The sequence below is a fragment of the Bubalus kerabau genome, chromosome 1 (genome assembly GCF_029407905.1).
Source record: "Bubalus kerabau isolate K-KA32 ecotype Philippines breed swamp buffalo chromosome 1, PCC_UOA_SB_1v2, whole genome shotgun sequence".
Classification (NCBI taxonomy): Eukaryota; Metazoa; Chordata; class Mammalia; order Artiodactyla; family Bovidae; genus Bubalus; species Bubalus kerabau.
Genome location: NC_073624.1, coordinates 207262107 through 207272553, shown reverse-complemented (window position 1 = coordinate 207272553; position 10447 = coordinate 207262107). Strand labels below are relative to the sequence as shown.

Genomic DNA, 10447 nt, shown 5'->3' with positions numbered 1-10447 from the left:
ACAAAGGTCATGCGGAAGAGACCTGACAGGAAAAGGCGGATCAGGCCTCAAGGGACCCCCTGAATCTGCTCGAGCATCTACCCCCAAAACCAAAATCTGTCTGTCTTACTATTTTGTGCCTTTCACCAGCTCTTCTGACATTAACAGGGGGCTATCCCTGACCACCTTTCTCTGGAAAAAATAAACTTAGGGCTTTAGTTAATAAGTCTCCTGAACATGAAAGGAATATTTCTATTTTAACCCCTCTGTTGGCATTCTAGCTTGCCTGACAGGTTTATCCATACTCTTGCAATTAACACACATGATTGTTCACAACTCCCCAACCTTGAAAGACACAGGAAGCCAAAACATTCTAAAAGTCCTAACGAGCATAGAGTCCTTTAAGGGATGAAAAATTATTAGAATAGATAGTATTGGTAAGGGGCTTCATTATTGGGCCAGTGCTTGCTGCCAAGTGCCCATATCCCTTATCCATTGTGCATCTGGGAGTGCATTGGTTAACATAGTTGGAATGTAAGAAAAACAAGTAGCAGCCTTGGAATTAACCACATCAGACCTTTGAGCTAATTGGTTCTTTCTTTGTTGTGACCCACTGCACCTTTGCTCTGTGAGAATGTAACTTTATTTCGTATTTTCTGAGGCTGGGAGAAATAAAGAAAAAACACTTCAAGGGAAAATAAGTGTTCTGGCTGAATAGCCTTTATCAAAAAAGGGTCATAAAATGTCCACAGGCCTCCAAGGCCAGAAGATAATGTACACAACATTTTTTATGGGAAAGGTGTACAGAAAAAATCCTGGTTTTGGTAGACAAAACAGATGTAATGTTTGGGCTGACTCTGTATGACTTTGCATCTTTCATTTCCCTCTATGTACAAGTCAAGGTATAAAAGTTCCTTTTGAAAATAGTTATGGACCTCGCTCACCGAAGCTTGGTCTCCCCGTGTCGTTCTTTTTTCCTTTTCCCTCCTTTTCTCTCTCTGTTGTTCTTTCAGGATGACTCCTTGGAACACAGGAGCTTTATTGGCTTTCTGTGTTAATCAAGGAAGATCAAGCCCTGCTCTCCACTTTGCTATCCTTATCGCCTAAGCCGTCATCCTGAGGGTACCCCTGGATCCTGCTGGGGCTGGACCCCGGCAGGGAGGCCTGGCGTGCTAGTCCATGGGTTTGCAAAGATTCAGACATGACTTAGTGACTGAACTGAACTGAACTGAGTGATTGCTTTGTTTGTTTTATAAATATATGGTTTATTTATTTAAAATTATATAGAAGTTGTGAAAATAAAATGAGAACATTACAGATAAATTAAGGTTCTCTTTGTCTGAACACATATTTGGACTTCTAGCTCCCTTTCCAGAAATAGTCTCTATTTTTGGCTTATTATGTATCCACCCACCCTCCCAGGCCTACGAACATACTTTAAAAAATTATTTATTTATTTATGTTATTTTTGGCTGCTCTAGGTCTTTGTTGCTTTGCTCTGACTTTCTCTAGTTGCAACAAGTGGGGGCTGCTCTTCTTGTCATGTGCAGTCTTCTCATAGATGTGGCTTCTTTTATTGCAGAGCACAGGCTCTAGGTGCATGGGCTTTAGTAGTTGCAGCATGCAGGCTCAATAGTTGTGGCTCCCGGGCTCTAGAGCACAGGCTAAGTAGTTGTGGGCTTAGCTGCTCCCCGGCATGTGGGATCTTCCCCGACCAGGGATCAAAATGTGTCTGCTGCATTGGCAGGTGGATTCTTTACCACTGAGCCATAAGGGAAGCCTGCTCGAGTCTTTTTATAACCTAATTGTGGAAATGACATCCCAGCATTTCTCTCATATTATCTGTTTTTTGAAAGAGAGTCATTAAGTGTAGCCCACACTCAAAGGGAAGGAGGAATTCCATAAGAATGTGATTGCCAGGAGGCAGGATGTTTGGGGGCCATCTTAGAGGCTGCACGCCATAGGCTGCCTCTCTTTAGGCTTGCAAGATGGCTGTTAACAACAATTGATAAACATTTTTCTCTGAAGTAAGATGCTTCAAAAGGACATTTCTGGCCCTATGCTGAAACCTTTTCTGATCTCCCCATTTCCAAATTCAATTCAATCAACAAGTTTTGGGTGTTTATTTTTGGCCAGGCTCTTTACTACTTGCTAGGGTTATATGGACCATATCTTCAGAAAGTCCACAAGTCATATTGTCATGGTGTGTATATACATATTCATCTCTGCGTGTTCCTCTTACCTTAACCCCAGCTTCAAGACTTTTCTTTAAATACACCTGCTTTCTCCCTATATGGCAGGTCATAGTTTCCCAGTCTCTAGTCTGCCACCCTCCTCATTTGGTGGCAAATCAATAAATTTCTGGAGAAGGCAATGGCAACCCACTCCAGTACTCTTGCCTGGAAAATCCCATGGATGGAGGAGCCTGATAGGCTGCAGTCCATGGGGTCGCTAAGAGTTGGACACGACTGAGCGACTTCACTTTCAATTTTCCCTTTCATGCATTGGAGAAGGAAATGGCAACCCACTCCAGTGTTCTTGCCTGGAGAATCCCAGGGACGGGGGAGCCTGGTGGGCTGCCATCTATGGGGTCACACAGTCGGACACGGCTGACGTGACTTAGCAGCAGCAGCAGCAGGAACAATACATTTCTTCTTCCTTTATCCTCAAAACCTTGTCCCCATCACTCTCATTTGGTGTGGTGACAAGGACCAAATTTTCAGTAACATATTTATTGACACATTACTATTCAACTACTCTTACGAGCTGTCAAATGTCGATATATATAGTACTCATTTATGAGTCTTATATGTAATATTTTATTATAGAGCATACCATTTTATTCATTCACATCTTATTGTACATTTCCTTTGTTTATATTTTTCACAAGGAAGCGGGCCGGAACATGAACACATCTTCTGCACACTTGTAGACATGAAATTGCTGGGTCATAAAAATTTTAAATTTCACCACAGGTGGCTGTTCTTATTTTATGCTTCTACCTTGCATCTTTAAGAGTCTCCACTTCCCAGAGTCCGTTCTTCTCCTGAAATGGTCAGACTTTAATAACATTTACCATCCGGAGATTGTTTTCATTATCTTATGAACAGATAATTTCAGAGTAACTTAAGTTATACGCAAAAACAGGGCCAGACGAGGCTTGATGTTGCAGAGAAGACTTTCAAGGTTTCACGGTAGGGTTTCGCAGACTCTGTTACTTCTACTCTTTGGTTTCCCTCAAAGTACTAGCAAAGGGTAAAGCAAACGAACAAACTGCGAGACCACTGGGAGGTGCCCAGTCGACTCTTGGAGATGAAATCTGCCTCCGGTTGATGGCGACCCCCCACCTCACACAGTTGGTATGTCCTGTGGCAGCCTCCCCCGCTCAGTACGGGTTGGTTCCGTCCTTGGACGCCCGCGCATGCGCCCGCCCCGAGAGCCCGTCGCAACCCCGTGGTGTTTCAGGTTCGCGCGCGCTCGCCCGCCTCAGATTCCTGACGTGCTGCGGCCGCTGGCGACCAACAGGACTTGAGAGGAGGGGCTCATCCGCGTGGCGCGGACGGTCGGTGAGTACCAGCCGCTTCGGCACACCTCCAGCCGCCTTCTTCCCGCCTCCTCTTCCCCCTCAGTTGGGGCGCGGCCCACTCTTCTCCGGAGCGGAGCCTCTGACTTGGGGTTAGGACCCTCTTGATGCTGAGGCGGGTCTCTTCGGACGCCAAGGTGGGCGCCTGCTGACAGGACGGCCCTTCGAGACACCAGGGTAGGCCGTTACGACACCGAGGATGGCCCCTCAGGATACTGGGCGCCTCTGGACGCCGGGGAGGGCCCTCGGGACGCCGATGGGGCCTCTGGGGACCCCGGATGGTCTTCCTCCCTCGACTGCCGGGCCCGCTCCCCTCAAACCGAGGGTGCGGCCTTCATCCTCCTCGGGTCCCTTTCGGCCCTTCTGGGTCTCCTGCCACCGGCCTCGGTCCCCGCCCACCTCCGGAGGCGTCTTCCTCACGCTGAGCACCCAGGGAGGGGGCTCCGTCTATGCCGCCTTCTTTCGTGGGGCCTCACAGCCGGGACCTCTCGGAGTCAGGTCGACTGGGTCCCCCACCCACTTTCTCCTCACGCTCCCTATCTCCTCCAGGCTACTGTTTTCTGTTGGTTAGTGGTCTAGGTTATTTTGCCCAGAAATTAAGATTTTCCTTGGGAATCCTGATCGTCGTGTACCACTTCCCCCTGGCACAGAAGTACTATGTTTCCGTTCTGTAGGATGATAAACAGTGTTTCAAGCCTTGTACACATACACGTTTGTTGAACGTTCACGACAGTCTTATGCCATAGGTACTTGTACCGTCTTTAACTTACGTGTTAGATAACTGAGGATCAAAGACACACATGGTGTAAGCGGTTGAGCTGGTTTTGAATCCAGCCAGCGTGACTCCAGTGTTCTTGTATATAGTCACTGAGTATGAACAAGTGAAAGTCTACTGTCTTTATTTTTTCCTGTCAGAGATAGTGCCTTTTAGTTGAAGTAAAAAATGTCTTTTTGAAATCAGATACATTGTGCTTCAATTATCAGCATTCCCATTTTGAATTTAAGAAATTACCAGATGTTTGATTTTGAGTTTCCTAACGTGTAAAAATTATGATAAAAGTGTCCTAAAATCATGAAACCTAGCATATAGAGTTTTTGGGAGGAATAACCTCTATAATGCATTTGAGGTACCTACAATAGTGTCCAGTTCAGTTCAGTCGCTCAGTCGTGTCCGACTCTTTGCGACCCCATGAATTGCAGCACGCCAGGCCTCCCTGGGACCCAGTAAATAACTGTTACTCATTGTGTTTGGATTCTGTTTTTACACACTTGTCTTAAACTGAGGCTGAGTATAAACTGGGAAATAGAGCATCGTGGGGGGGGGGGTGTGTGTGTGTGTAGGCATATAGAGCATCGGTGTGTGTGTGTGTGTGTAGGTGTGCATTTACTTTTTTTTAAATTGGAGAAACAGTAAAGCTCATGTGATTTGATGAAGAGCTTGGTATCAGATTTCTTGAATGGTAGCTTATTTAGAAGTAAGAGTCAATCAATCAGAGAGTACTGTTAAGGTCCCAGTGCCTCCAGGCTTTCAGAGTAGTTTTGACAGGTTTGGTAGGTAGAATGTCAAGATTTTAAATTTTCTTGTCAGTGATTGTTCTTTGCATAGATCAAGAAGATGGATGTGTTGAACAAAAATGACAAATAATATCTTACAAATTGGAGATTTTCAAGGACACTACCAACTGTAATATAACGAGTCTCATTTTTGGGTCACCTTTCCTGCCTTTGCATTCTTTTAGAGACGTTTTGTTTATGTTATGATTGAGAAGAACGTATTGGTATCTAGACTCTATTCCTTCTTTGTAGACACTTAGTGATAATTCCTTCTGTAGCTTCTATTCAAGTAATTGAAGATAAGCCATTATTTTAGTGATTTTTTTTTTCATTTTGAAAGATGGCAGCTTAAATAGGAGTTGAATTATGTTAGATTGCTTGTTTAAATTAGCTGAACAGTGACTTCTTTAGGGACTTCCCCGGTGGCTCAGTGGTAAAGAATCCGCCTGCAGTTCACGAGCCGCAGAAGACACGGGTTCAATCCCTGGGTGGGGAAGATCCCTTAGAGGAGGAAATGGCAACCCACTCCAGTATTCTTGCCTGGAGAATCCCATGGACAGAAGAGTCTGTCAGGTTATAGTCTATGGGGTTGTAAAGAGTTAGACACAACTGAAGCAACTTAGCACACATGCACATGACCTTTTTTACTCTTAGAATTTCCATGGAAATAGTGTGGCTAAATGTCACAAAGCACTGGAATTTTGGAATCTGTCTGTGGGCTGCCTCTCACTTAATGCTTATTGATCCCTTATTTACTAGGATTCTTTGAAAACACACTTTGAGCCTGTAAATGGTTCTGTGCTAAGGAGAACAGTTTTTATTTCTTTACATGTCTTTAAGAAATTAGAGGTATTTGATGGTGTAGCACCATTGCTATCAGATTTGAACATATTGGTTTCAATACATTTAATTATTGAAACCAATATGTTCAAATCTAACAAGATGTTTTCCTAGGGCACTATGATTCCTCCTGTCTGACCCCATACTTATCCCTACTTCCAAGTCCTGTTCAAGCTGTTCTCTTAGATTCAAGTATCATCTCAAGTCTTACTATTCTCCATATAGCAATAGTTTCCTTTGACCTGTAATTTAGCCTTTTGTGCCCTTATATAGCATTCAATAAGTTAAATATATATAATTTAAATATTTTATTGAATTATATTTAATAATTTAAATATATAGCATAAAGTATGCTAAGTCACTTCAGTTGTGTCTGACTTTTTGCGATCCTATGGACTGGAACTCACCAGGCTCCTCTGTCCATGGGATTCTCCAGGTAAGAATACTGGAGTGGGTTGCTATTTCCTCCTCCAGGGGATCTTCCTGACCCAGGGATCGAACTCGTGTCTCTTAAATCTCCTGCATTGGCAGGCGGGTTCTTTACCACTAGTGCCACCGATTCATCTAATATTTATGTGTCATACCTTATATCAGAAATCCAAAGATTAAGTCATGGAATATTGGAGTTAGGATTTAGAGTTGAGAGATAGAAATACAAGTGCCTGCCTTGTGACTTTGGGCAGGTTAGTGTTTTGAACCTATGTTTCCTCATTATATATTTACTTCTTAGGTTTTTATAAGGATTAAATAAAATAGTCATTCACTCACATATATCATTAAAAAAGTATTGTTTGCATATAGTGAAGTGAACCAATCTTAATTGTATAGCTCAGTATGTACATCCATGTAACTGCCACCCAAATCAAGATATGAAACATTTCTGACACCTCAAAAGGATCCCCTGTGCCCCTTTTCATTTAGTACCCTCCAAAGGTAACTAAATCCAAAGGTAACTAGTGTTCTGACTTGGTCACCATAGCTTAATTTTTTTAAACAGCTTTATTGAGATATAATTCATATACCATAAAATTTACCCACTAAAATGTACAATTCAGTGGCTTTTAGTATTTTCACAGTTGTATAACCATCACAACAATCAATTTTAGAACATTTCTTCACCCTAAAGAGAAATTCCACACCCCTAATTCATCAGTACCAATACCCCTGATCTGTAAGCAATCACTGATCCTACTGTCTGTCTATTTAGATTTACCGGTATGGGTATTTCATGTAAATGGAATCAGACAGTATGTGGTCCTTCTGACTTCTTTTTACTTATCATAATGTTTTCAAACTTCATCTGTGTTGTTGCATGTATCAGTGTTTCATTTCTTTTTATTGCTGGATAATTTTCCATTGTATGGATCTGATATACATTTTATTTATTCCTTCATCTGTTGATGCATATTTGGGTGGTTTCCATTTTGGGGCTGTCATGAGTAATGCTGCTTTGTGAATATTTACGTACAGGTTTTTGTGTGGACACAAACTGTAATTTCTTTTGGCTGTTTATGTAGGAGTGGAATTGCTGGGTTGCATGGTAATTCTAATTTCAACATTTTGAGGAGCTGCTAGACTGTTTTCCAGAGAGTCTTCTCTGTTTTACATATCTATCAGTAGTGTATGCAGGTTTAATTTCTCCACATCCTGGCCTACACTTGTTACTGTTTATCTTTTTGATTATACACCCATCTGCTGGGTGTAAAGTGGTATCTCATTGTGATTTTGATTTGCATTTCCCTAATGGCTAATCATATTCAGCATCTTTTTACCCATTTATTTGCTGTCTGTAAATAATCATTAAAGAAATGTGTACTTAGATTCTGTGACTAATTTTTATTGGGTTATTTGCTGTTTTATTTTTGAGTTATAAGACTATATATGTATATATATTCTAAGTACAACTCCTTAACATATATGTGATTTGTAAGAATTGTCTCCAGTTCTGTGGACTATCCCTTTGCTTTCTTGATAGTGTCTTTGAAGCACAGAATTTCTTGATTTTTGGTGTCCAGTTTATCTAGTTTTTCTTTTGTTGCTTGTGCTTTTGATGTCATATATAAGAAACCATTATTGAATTCAAGCTTGTAAAAACTTGTCTGTTCTGTGAGTTTTATAATTCTGGCTTCTACATTTAAGTATTTGATCTGTTTTGAGTTAATTTTTGTATGGTGTGAGGGTAGGGATCAATTTCATTCTTTTGCATCCGGCTGTACAGTTTTTCCAGCACCATATATTAGAAAGATGATTCTTTTCCCTATTGAATGGTCTTGGCACTCTTGTTGAAAATAAGTTGACTGTAAACATGACCATATATTTCCAGACGGTCAGTTCTGTTCCATTGATTTGTGCATTCATTCTTAGCTCCAGTGCCACACTGTCTTGATTACTGTACCTTTGTACTAGATTTTGAAATCAGGATGTGTTAGTCCATCAACTTTTTTTTCCCAAGATAGTTTTAATTGTTTCAATTATTATTTTGAATTTCCATGCCAATTTTAGGATCAACTTGTCAGTTTTCACCAAAAAAATCAACTAGGATTTTATTAGGGATTGCACTGACTGTGTATGTCAATTTGGGAAGTATTGCCATGTTAGTATTGTCTGAGCTGCTGCTGCTGCTAAGTCACTTCAGTGTATGTGCTGCCGAAGCGAGCGCTACTAAGTCGCTTCAGTTGTGCCTGACACTGTGCGACCCCATAGACGGCAGACCACCAGGCTCCCCCGTCCCTGGGATTCTCCAGGCAAGAATACTGGAGTGGGTTGCCATTTCCTTCTCCAATGCGTGAAAGTGAAGTCACTCAGTCATGTCCGACTCCCAGCAACTCCATGGACTGCAGCCTACCAGGCTCCTCCGTCCATGGGATTTTCCAGGCAAGAGTTCTGGAGTGGGTTGCCAGGGCCTCCTCCGATTATCTGAGTTAGTGGAGGTGATGGAATTCCAGCTCAGCTATTTCAAATCCTAAAAGGTGATGCTGTTAAAATGCTACACTCCTTATACCAGCAAATTTGGAAAACTAAGCAATGGCCACAGTCCTGGAAAAGTTTTCATTCCAATCCCAAAGAAAGCCATGCCAAAGTATGTTCAGACTGCTGTAGAGTTGTGCTTATTTCACATGCTAGCAAGGTAATGCTCAAAATTCTTCAAGCTAGGCTTTAACAGTACAGGAGCTGAGAACTTCCAGGGATACCCGCTGTATCATAGAGAAAGCAAGGGAGTTCCAGAAAAACATCTACTTCTGCTTCGTTGACTATGTTAAAGCCTTTATGTGGATTGCAACAAACTGTGGAAAATTCTTAAAGAGATGGGAATACCAGACTACCTTCCTGCCTCCTGCGAAACCTATATGCGGGTCAAGAAGCAACAGTTAGAACTGGACATAGAACAACAGACTGGTTCAAAATTTAGAGAGGAGTACATCAAGACTATATATTGTCACCCTTTTTATTTAACTTCTATGCAGAGTACACGATGTGAAATGTTGGGCTGGATGAATCACAGGCTGGAATCAAGATTGCTGGGAGAAATATCAATAACCTCAGATATGCAGATACTACTACTCTAATGGCAGAAAGTGGAGAGGAACTAAAGAGCCTTTTGATGAGAGTGAAAGAGGAGAGTGAAAAGCTGGCTTAAAACTCAACATTCAGAAGACTAAGACCATGGTATCTGGTCCCATCACTTCATGGCAATTAGATGGGGAAAAAGTAGAAACAAGGACAGATTTTATTTTCTTGGCCTCCCAAAACACTACAGACGGTGACTGCAGCCACAAAATTAAAAGACGCTTGCTCCTTAGAAGAAAAGCTGTGACAAATCTAGACAGTGTATTAAAAAGCAGAGATATCACTTTGCTGACAAAAGTCCGTCTAGTCAAAGCATTGGTTTTTCCAGTAGTCATATATGGATGTGAGAGTTGGACCATAAAGAAGGCTGAACACCGAAGAACTTATGCTTTTGAATTGTGGTGCTGGAGAAGACTCTTGATATCCACAGCAAGGATATCAAACCAGTCAATCCTAAAGGAAATTAATCCTGGTTATTCATTGGAAGGACTGATGCTGAAATTGAAGCTCCAATATTTTTGCTGCCTGATGAGAAGAGCCTACTCATTGGAAAAGACTTTGATGCTGGGAAAGATTGAGGGCAGGAGGAGAAGAGGGTGACAGGATGAGATGGTTGGGTGGCATCATTGACTCAATGGATGTGAGTTTGAGCAAACTCTGGAAGATAGTAAAGGACAGGAAAGCCTGGCATGTTGCAGTCCATAGATTCTCAAAGAGTTGAACACAACGACTAAACAACAACATTTGTTTCCTAGGCTGTCTTCACTCTTTTTTTTTTTCTGTTTGCTGTTGTGATTGGGTGAGTTCCAGTGCCCTGTCGTTAAGTGCAGTGACCCTTTTTTTTCTTGCTTCATCTGGTCTGCTGTTGAACCTTCACGTTATATTTTCCATTTCAGTCATTGTATTCTTCAGCTCTGTGACTTC

At 41.9% G+C, this 10447-nt stretch overlaps 1 protein-coding gene across 6 annotated transcripts in view; it reads left to right on the top strand.

Annotated features, from left to right (window-relative positions):
• The first annotated feature begins 3372 nt into the window (after window positions 1-3372).
• The window catches only part of UIMC1 (ubiquitin interaction motif containing 1), a 139263-nt gene continuing 132188 nt past the window's right edge, over window positions 3373-10447 (top strand). For 5 of the 6 annotated variants that reach the window (XM_055551064.1, XM_055551059.1, XM_055551037.1 and 2 more), the window contains exon 1: window positions 3373-3545. The gene's annotated coding sequence lies outside the window, so the exon portion shown is untranslated. Of the gene's footprint in view, window positions 3546-3601; window positions 3740-10447 lie in introns of those variants that run through there. The other variant, XM_055551055.1, reaches the window with a different exon arrangement.